The sequence below is a fragment of the Dipodomys spectabilis genome, unplaced genomic scaffold, assembly GCF_019054845.1.
Source record: "Dipodomys spectabilis isolate Male_0828 unplaced genomic scaffold, ASM1905484v1 ptg000016l, whole genome shotgun sequence".
NCBI classification, from domain to species: domain Eukaryota; kingdom Metazoa; phylum Chordata; class Mammalia; order Rodentia; family Heteromyidae; genus Dipodomys; species Dipodomys spectabilis.
The window spans coordinates 60,712-70,445 of record NW_024870693.1 but is presented as its reverse complement, the minus strand read 5'-3'; the positions used below and the strand labels follow the sequence as shown (position 1 = coordinate 70,445).

At 36.1% G+C, this 9,734-nt stretch overlaps 1 non-coding gene and 1 pseudogene across 1 annotated transcript; one reads left to right on the top strand and one right to left on the bottom strand.

Annotated features, from left to right (window-relative positions):
* The first annotated feature begins 3,286 nt into the window (after positions 1–3,286).
* Positions 3,287–5,382, top strand: LOC122096611 (annotated as a pseudogene).
* Positions 5,383–7,126: 1,744 nt separating this feature from the next.
* LOC122096641 lies at positions 7,127–7,235 on the bottom strand. The gene has a single exon (XR_006145353.1). It is a non-coding gene; the product is annotated as a U6 spliceosomal RNA (small nuclear RNA).
* Between the last annotated feature and the right edge of the window lie 2,499 nt (positions 7,236–9,734).

Below are 9,734 nucleotides of genomic sequence, written 5' to 3'. Positions count from 1 at the left end.
TTTAGCTTCATTCCTATGTAAGGCCAGTGTTGTCCCCTGTATCCTCATGCTGTACATTACAACTCTATGCCTGTTCAACCTGTATATCTCCTGTCTTATACATTGTGACCTAAATGCCCCAGCAATTCCACTTTGCTTTACTTTTCAAAAATTTTCTCCCTCTGAGTGTAAACTTGCTCAACCACTTTGGAAAGCAGTATGGAGGTTCCTGAAAAGACTTCACATAGAGCTCCCCTATGACCCAGCAATCCCACTTTTGGGCATTTACCCAAATGTTTACAAACAAGACCACACTAAAGCTACCAGCACAACTATGTTTATTGCAGTATTATTTACCATAGCTAAGATATGGAACCAACCCAGACGCCCCTCAGTAGATGAATGGATCAAGAAAATGTGGTATATATACACAATGGAATGCTATGCCTCCATCAGAGAGAATGACATTGCCCCATTTGTTAGGAAATGGAAAGGCTTGGAAAAAATTATATTAAGTGAAGTAAGCCAGGCCCAAAGAAACATAGGTCCCATGGTTTCCCTTATTTGCAATATCTAGTATATGTCTGAGTCAAGCAGAAAAGGTCAGATAATGTGATGTTAGGGAAATGAACCCTTAGATATGTACTTAAATGTTTTTTTTTTCTTTCATGCATTTGTTTCTAACGCGTTTATAAGATTATTTCTTTGTTGCTTTGTATGTCCCTCCCCCACAGTATAACCCCTTCTTTCACTGTGTTTGATGTCGGTACAATTTGTGGAGGAGAAGGGGAAAAACAAGTCATGTAAGGATAACTGTGGACCCATTACAACAATGAGAAATAAAAGTTGTCATGTCAAAAAGAACTTTACAACTTTGGTGGGGGGGGTGGGAAGATGGAGTGGGGGAGCAGGGGGAGGATGGGAAGGGATGTGAAGGGTAAACAAAGGAGGAGGCTGAAATGCTTGATAAGAAATGTACTCATTATCTTGCCCATGTAATTGTAACCTCTCTGTACAGTATGTTCACAAAAAATTAAAATTAAAATTAAAAAAATTTTCTCCCTCAATGTATGAGGTTGGTGTGTGTGTGTGTGTGTGTGTGTGTGTGTGTGTGTGTGTGTGTGTGTGTGTGTGTGTGTTTACAAAAATCCTCATTCAGAATACATCTTTCAGGTCATTATAAGTTGTGGCTAATGGGAGAAGTCTCTTGCTATTTTAAGGATGAAACAGAAAAATATATTTTTGCATGCACCACAGTTGTTTATTAGTCTGTAGTTGAACACTGAACTTCGATTTATATCTTGGCTGTTGTTGTGAATAATGTGAATAATAATGAACTACAGATATATTTACGAGTTACCCAGAGAGAAATAATCACATGATTGGTGGGTCAGATGATATTTCAACTTTGGATTTCTTTAGAAAACTGCATACTACTTTCTACAAGGAGAGTACTAACCTGTATTTTGACCGAGTGTAAAAAATTTCCTTTTCTCCACACTCTCACCAGCCAACATTATTACCTTTTGAGTTTTTTTAGAGGGCAGGTTTTTACTGTGTGCAGTACCCAAGATGACCTCAGACCCAAATCCTTTTACTCCAACCTCCTAAAATCTTCGAATTATAAGCCTTTACCACCACACCTGGTTCCTTTGATTTTTTTTGATAAGAGTTATAATAGTTATAAAGTAGTATCATAGTAATTTTGAATTGCATTTCTCTAATGACTTTTGTTTACAAAACATTAAGCCAGCATAAAAGTTGTATTAAACACAACTTTGTAAACACACTGGTGATTTTCAGGGCTTTTTGGAAAACATGTCTATTCAGAAATTTTGTCCATTTTTAATCAAGTTTCTTGTTAATCTCATCTTTAATCTCTCTATACAAAATCAATCATTAATTCAAGGTAGTAGAAAAGAAAAAATTAAGCTACTCCTAACTTTTTCAGTTTTCAATAACATGATATTGCTTAAATAATTTTCTGTTAATGCTTTGAGACTATATAACTCAATTTAGTTAGACCTTATACAAGGCTATGTATTTTATTTTATGTTGATTTTTCTTTCCAAAGCCTGCGTGACTAATTTCCCTTGGTTTCTTTCTGTTTCATGTAGTTCAGATTTCAAACTGAAGAATAAATGGAAGGAACAAACAAAAAAAAAATACAGTTCCTCTCATCTGATGATGCCTCTACAAGGAAAGACCTATCATAGAATATCAAAAAGACAATTCATTCTTCTAGGTCTGCCTTATCTTTGTGATGTAACTTAAGTGGTGTAAAACACAATATACTGCTCGGATACTTTTATGTGTTATCAGTTTTGTACATTTTCTTTTGGACTTCATCTCAGTCTACAACATTCCTTCATTATTATGTCCCTCATATTTTTACACTAACAAGACTGAAGATAACCAGTTTGATTTACAGCATGAGAAGTTATCTACCTGGCTTCCTTGGAAACAGAGCATGATCAATAGATAACATTGCTCACTACATGTAATGGTTTCTGTAATACTTATGACATTCTATTAGGTATTTAAAAAAAACTTCTGGCTAAACTCAAAGCTCATTCATAGAAGTTTATGTTAAGTATTTTACGTTTTATTTCTCTTAATTCTTAAGATAACATTTGCTATAAAGCTAATGTTATTACCATTTTAGTGTTGGGAAAAATTGTAATTAAATGCACCAAGGGCATGGCCCAAAGACACACAGTGAGGAAGGAAATGAGTCAAAGTTTCCAAAAGTCATTCAGCAATACACAAAAGGTAGGTAAATTCTTTCCATTCTCTTACTCTCTCAATTCAATATTCATATTGTCCAAGAAATAATAGCATAGTGAATATTGCTCATGGTGATTGTTTTCTGTCAAATTTTGTCTTCATCACAGACTGTGTTGGTGACATTGGGTTATCATGCACAGAGCTGAGCTTCTAAATTGAGGTCCAAAGAGAGGCAAATTTCTTCTGTCCCACAGTTCCAGTTTCCTTTTTTAAAAAGTACCAAAACTTTTAAATATCATCACTTACTGTCTTTTAAGAATCCAAAAATGAAATAAATTCACATTTAATCAACCCAAAATGCTTTAAAAGTAAGAGATAATAAAACAGGCCCCCCTGAAGTAAATTTTCTTCTACTTTTAAAATTATTCTGAAAACCTTGTATTGGTTAGTCACACCTGTAATCTTATCTACTCGGGATAGCTACTCAGGAGCCTGGGATCTGTGGATAACCATTGGAGGTCAATCAGGACAAAAAAAATTCATGAAATTATTTTTCAAAATTTTCAATGACGCTGAGGAGAGGTCTGAGGGGTCCGGGCTGCACAGAGCGGCTGCCGGGCCCGGGCTGCAAGTAGAAGCCGCGGGGAACCACAGTCTCTGACCCGAGGAGTTCAGTTAAGAAGATGGCAGTGTTCACCCCAAGAAAGAAGAAGCAGAATTTTTTGAACTGTGACAGCCTATTATCAGAAATATCATCACAGGAATTAATTTTGAACCTCACTGAAAGTCTATTTCCATCACCTACAAAAAAGTACACTTGTCAGAACGGTGATAAAAAAGAAGTCAGAGAACACTGCTTTCCTCAAGACCATTTGATTTCAAGTCCACACAAAACAACTACAAAAAACAGATTGCCATCTGTAGATCACAGCTCACCATTTAAATCTACTATGCTTACTATATCTTTTTACAACAAAGATAAATTGTACCTCAATCCTCTGGAGAGAAAGCTGATAAGAGATAGTAGATCTTGTCTGCAGACTAATGGTGAAGATAAACTTATTCCCATTATAACTGAAAAATTGCAGGGAAAACCAGTCTCTATCAAAAAGAAGACCAAAAATATATGAAAAAGTTTAACTGTTAAGTGTCAATGCAGTTATACACACATCAAGGAAGTGTCAACAGATTCTAGAAATTCCAAGCAAAATCAAATGTCAAATAAACCTGTTGTAAAGAAAGAATATAATTGTTACCTAGCTGAAAGTAATCCAAATACTCCTCGGGTTCTAAGCCAAAAGGTAAAACCACAGGTTACACTCCAAGGTGGAGCCGCATTTTTTATTAGTAGGAAAAAAATGTCTCTTAAAACATTGTCACCAGAAGATGCACCATCACTAGGAGTCACATACAAAAATAAACCAGAAACAACTGGAGATTCTGATTCAGAGGTTATATGTAAGAGAAAAACTTTTGTGGAGAATCAAATGTCAAAATGCTCATTACTAGAAAAGAATGTTGAACTACAACATTCAAGAAGTAGAAACAAAGAAGAATTAATAAAAGATTCATTTGGTGCAGTAGTTTCTTCAAAGGAATATAAACTTGATAAAGATAACAATTTTCCTTCAGAGAATTCTGTTGAAAACATGACAATTTCTCCTGAGTCCACTGTCTACCCCATCTTCAATGTGTCTTCAGTCAATGCAAAAAGATCTACAGCTGAAGAACAGATTTCTTTGGGATCCATGAGTGGTACTAACTTCTTGAAACAGGCTCAGAAAAATATGAACATGAGAGATACAAATAAAGAAACAAAAGACCAGCTCATCATTGATGCAGGTCAAAAACATTTTGGGACTACTATATATAAGTCTTGTGGCATGATCTATTCTGCTGCCAACCCTGAAGATGAACTGCAACATGCCCAATACCACCAGAGATTCCTGGAGGGAGTTAAGTATGTGGGCTGGAAAAAAGAGAGTGGTTGCGGAGTTTTGGGATGGAAAGATTGTGTTGATCCTGCCTCATGATCCAAGTTACGCTCTGAGAAAGGTAGAAGATGTAAAAGAACTTGTGGATCATGAGTTGGGTTTCCAACAAGTCATTCCCAAATGTTCAAACAAAACTAAAACTTTTCTCTTTGTATCTGATGAAAAGAGAGTAGTTGGCTGTTTAATTGCAGAACCTATCAAACAGGCCTTCCGAGTCTTGTCTGAACCATCTGGCCCAGAATCTTCAAACTCTAAAGAAAGTTCTAGAGCTTGGCAGTGTTCAAATGCATCAGAACCTGCAGTCTGTGGGATAAGCAGAATCTGAGTTTTCAGACTGAAAAGAAGAAAGCACATTGCAAGACGACTGGTAGACACTGTCAGGAATTGCTTCATGTTTGGCTGTTTTCTCAGCACTAACGAAATAGCATTTTCTGACCCAACACCAGATGGCAAATTTTTTGCAACCAAGTACTGCAACACCCCTAATTTCCTTGTATACAATTTTAATAGTTAAAGCCAATTTTAATGATAAAACTGATGGTGACGTGGCAAAGTTCAGATAGTTCATCATTTGACATTAGCTAACATCAAAATAAACAATTGACTCATGTATCCCCACCAAACTTTGTACCTTGAGTTAGAAAGTCAGAATACATTCCCTGGAAACCATCTAAACTTCCCAGAAAGAGAAAAGTGCCTAGATAATACTGAATAGCACTCGGGTTCTTTATTATGAACCATTATAACTGTAAGTAGAAATTACTTACTTCCTGTATTCGAGCATTGATCAAGATAATTTCTACAGAAACAGGCTCACTTGTCTTTTGAGAACTGTTAAACTTTTAGGCTTCAAATATCTCTTGCCCATCAGAAGCCAAGAGGAAAATTAAATCTAAGTAAGTAATTTACTTATTTAGGTTTTCAAGCCAATTCCTCTCTTCCTGATACAGATCTATAGCTATATAATTGAAGGTATTTAGGGCCTTGAATTTCTAATTTATGGTAAGACATGGTAAGGAATGAGTAAAATATCCCAAATTCACTTATGTAGAACAGAATTTGGTAATTCAATGTTTTAATCTTGATGCAGATCAAATTGCCCAAATGGACACTTGCTTGAAATTTTAAGTTCTGTTCTGCACTATTCCCTTCATTTCTGTCAAATGAAAATGTTGGCGTGCTACATTAGGGGACTTGTCACTGGCCAATGTGGTCATTAACAGAACCAGATGCCCCAATGGATGAGATTGCTCGTTGAGAGACTTAACTTGCAAAGCAAAATGTATTTGAGCTGTTTTCATTCTCAGCCATATAACTAAAGGATTTCTTTTTAGGTTGTATTACTCTTCATCTGCCATCTTTATTTAATAGTAAACCTGGTTCCAAAGAGAATGTGAAAGTGTTAAAATGTTTGCAATTATGCCAAAACATCGTAATATTATTTACTGCACTGTTTTAAAATTCTTCTAAATGTTTTATTCAAAATTTCTATTAGCTTTATTTTTTTGGTTGAATGCTTTTGTGGTAAGATAATAAAAAGTATTCTTAAAAAAATTTAATGAACTAGCAAAGACTCAGGAAATAAAATATAGCTCATATAGTACCTCACCAACCTAGAGAGGAAAGGCCTAGCAAGGCCTTTAAGCCCTGATTTCAAACTCTGAGCAGGCCAACACACATGCATGCACATGCATTTGCATGCATGCATTTTTTCCCTTCCCCTCCCCAAATTAGAGAAGCGTACATACAAGAGGCAGGTGCACCAACTTCAAATACAGAGAAAACAAGGGTTATAGCGTGGGGGAAGAACATACAAAGAAACAAAAATTCACATCGCACATTATAAGTACGTTAGAAACAATAGCAAGAAACAAAAAACTACTTGTTTCCCTATCATGGGGTTCAATTCCCTTAACATCATCATATCTGTTCATATGCACATAGCTTTTGACCTTGTCTGCTTACCCCAGACATATATTCGTTATTGAAAATAAGGGAAACCATGGGACCTGTTTCTTTGGACTTGGCTTTCTTCACTTAATAATTTTTTTTCCAAGTCTTTCCATTTCCTAACATATGGGGCAATGTCATTCTTTCTGATGGAGGCATAGAATTCCCTTGTGTATATATACCACATTTTCTTGATCCATTCATGTAGTGGTGACAGCTGGGTTGGTTCCGTATCTTAGCTATGATAAATAATGCTGCAATAAACATAGTTGTGCTGGTAGTTTTAGTACGGTCTTGTTTGTGATCATTTAGGTAAATCCCCAAAAGTGGGACTGCTGGGTCAAAGGGGAGCTTTATGTGGAATCTTTTGAGGAACCTCCATAATGCTTTCCAAAGTGGTTGAAGAAGATTACACTCCCACCAAGAATGCTGTATGCTTCCCTTGTGGACACATCCCCTCCAGCATCTGTTGTTGTAAAAATATGGAACGCTCCACGAATTTGCATGTCGTCCTTGCACAGGTGCCATGCAAATCCTCTCTGTATCGTTCCAATGTTAGTGTATGTGTGGCTGAATTGAGCACAAAATATTTTTTATATCAAAAGTGCAATTGGGGGGCTGAGAAGGTGGCTCAGTGGTAGAGCGCTGGCCTTAGATGCATGAGGCCCTGGGTTCGATTCCTCAGCACCACATAAGCAAAAAGAAAAAAGCCAGCACTGTGGCTGAAGTGGTAGAGTGCTAGCTTTGAGCTGAGGAGCTGAGGGACAGCACCCAGGCCCAGAGTTCAGGGCCCACTACCAGACCCCCCCAAAAAAAAACTGCAGTTGGATTTTATTAAACAAGACGATTCAACAAAAAGTAAGTTCAAATTGTCATGACATTTTAGAACCATATATTTCTTATATAAGCACACATTTAAGAATAAAATCAAGATTGACATGTCAAAAACAAAATAATTCCAGATATTTGTTGTTCAAGAAATGTGGAGGAGGAGGAATTCAATTATTCTATACAAGGCACCTGTCATAATGAACACTGCAGCAAGGGTTAAGGTTTGTTAAAAGTTTTAATGTTTTTTTTTTTGTTTTTTTGGGGGGTCTGGTCGTGGGGCTTGAACTCTGGGCCTGGGCGCTGTCCATCAGCTCTTCAGCTCAAGGCTAGCACTCTACCACTCAAGCCACAGCGCCACTTCCGGCTTTTTTCTTTTTGCTTATGTGGTGCTGAGGAATCGAACTCAGGGCCTCCGGCTTGCAAGGCAAGCACTTTACCACTGAGCCACCTTCCCAGCCCAATGTTTTAAAATATATTTAATTTTGGGAATTTGTTTATATATGCCAAAATTAGGACTGTTTGGCAGGTATAAAACTTTTCCATAAAGTATTTAAGATTTATGGTAGCAGACATATACTACTAAGTATATACATTTCAGAGTTTTGAGAAACTTTATTAATGAGAATTTGCAAAGTTTTTGTGTAAAGAATAAGAATGAAGAGTTAACACTTTGTTAACTACACAGTCTGTTAAAACTTTAGGGCTTCCTTAGTTTATAGGTTAACGAGGAAAAATGATGATATAAGCCATAAACAAATAATGAGAAGAGCCATAAATGTAATCTTAGTGGGTAGCTTTAAAGACTACTCATATTCTATAAAACTCTTGTTGAACATCACAACTTCAGTCAGTGTTAAATGTACAGAATTATGAGAAAATAGTAAAATCTAATATGTAGTATACTTCAAATAGTGAAAACAGTGATAATTGTTTTGTTTTTTATTTTATTAATTATTAACATTTAATTATTGTTTTTCTTTATTTGTAGCATTGTTTTACTTGTTGAAATATAGTACAACTCTTTTTTTTGGGGGGGGGGGGTCCGATCGTGGGGCCTGAACTCTGGGCCTGGGCACTGTCCCTCAGCTCTTCAGCTCAAGGCTAGCGCTCTACCATTTGAGCCACAGCGCCACTTATGGCTTTTTTCTTTTTGCAAGTGCTCTACCGCTGAGCCACCTTCCCAGCCCTAGTACAACTTTTTGTAAGTCATCATTAGGAGGTACTTTGAGAAGGTTACTTGCATGGCCAAATCAATTTTTATAGGTGCATGTTAATTTACAAAAAGGAAAATTAGGAACAAAATATTTATTTAAAAAATTATCAAATAGAGTCTGAGTCAGGAGTGTTGATAAATGTCCACACCTAAAATTTTAGCCCTCAGCTGAAGCAGCTGTATTACAGAGTTGAGGCCAAAAAAGTGATAGACTGTGTTTTTTTCTTTATTTTTATTTTGTTGGTCATGAGGCATGAACTCTGGGGCCTGGGTGCTGTCCCTCAGTTCAAGGCTAGGGCTAGCACTTGAACCACTATACCACTTCCATCTTTTTTTGCTTATGTGGTGCTGAGGAATCAAACCCGGGGGCTGACGCATGCAAGGCAAGCACTCTACCACTGAACCACCTTCCCAGCACCTGAGAAACTGTGTTTTAAAAAATCATCTAAACAACATTTGCTTTCTGCTTTGGGTTATATAATGAAAGATATAAATATATTTTTATATTTTTGTGAATTGTACTTCTAAATTTATACTAACTTCAGCCACTTTATCCTTTTTAAAGTCATGAAATATCTCTGAGAGTTTGCTTCTGTGAAGATTGTTATTGCATTTATAATTTCTTCTGAGTTATTTTTATTTTTATCAAAATAACTTTATATTTCATGTTGATTTGTTATCATATATCAAATACCTTCAAATGTACACATAGAGTCTAAAGATAGCAGTATGAATATTCTCATACAGCTCTTGTTTGTTATGCACTTCTAGTATTGTGATATTTCTCTCTCTCTTTCACTCTCTCCCATTTCCTCTCTTTCTCTTTCATGCTCCATGTCTGGTACTTATATATGCCAAAATTAGGACTGTTTGGCAGGTATAAAACTTTTCCATAAAGTATTTAAGATTTATGGTAGCAGACATATACTACTAAGTATATACATTTCAGAGTTTTGAGAAACTTTATTAATGAGAATTTGCAAAGTTTTTGTGTAAAGAAGAAGAATGAAGAATTTCGGCTGGTCTACTACTATCCTTCA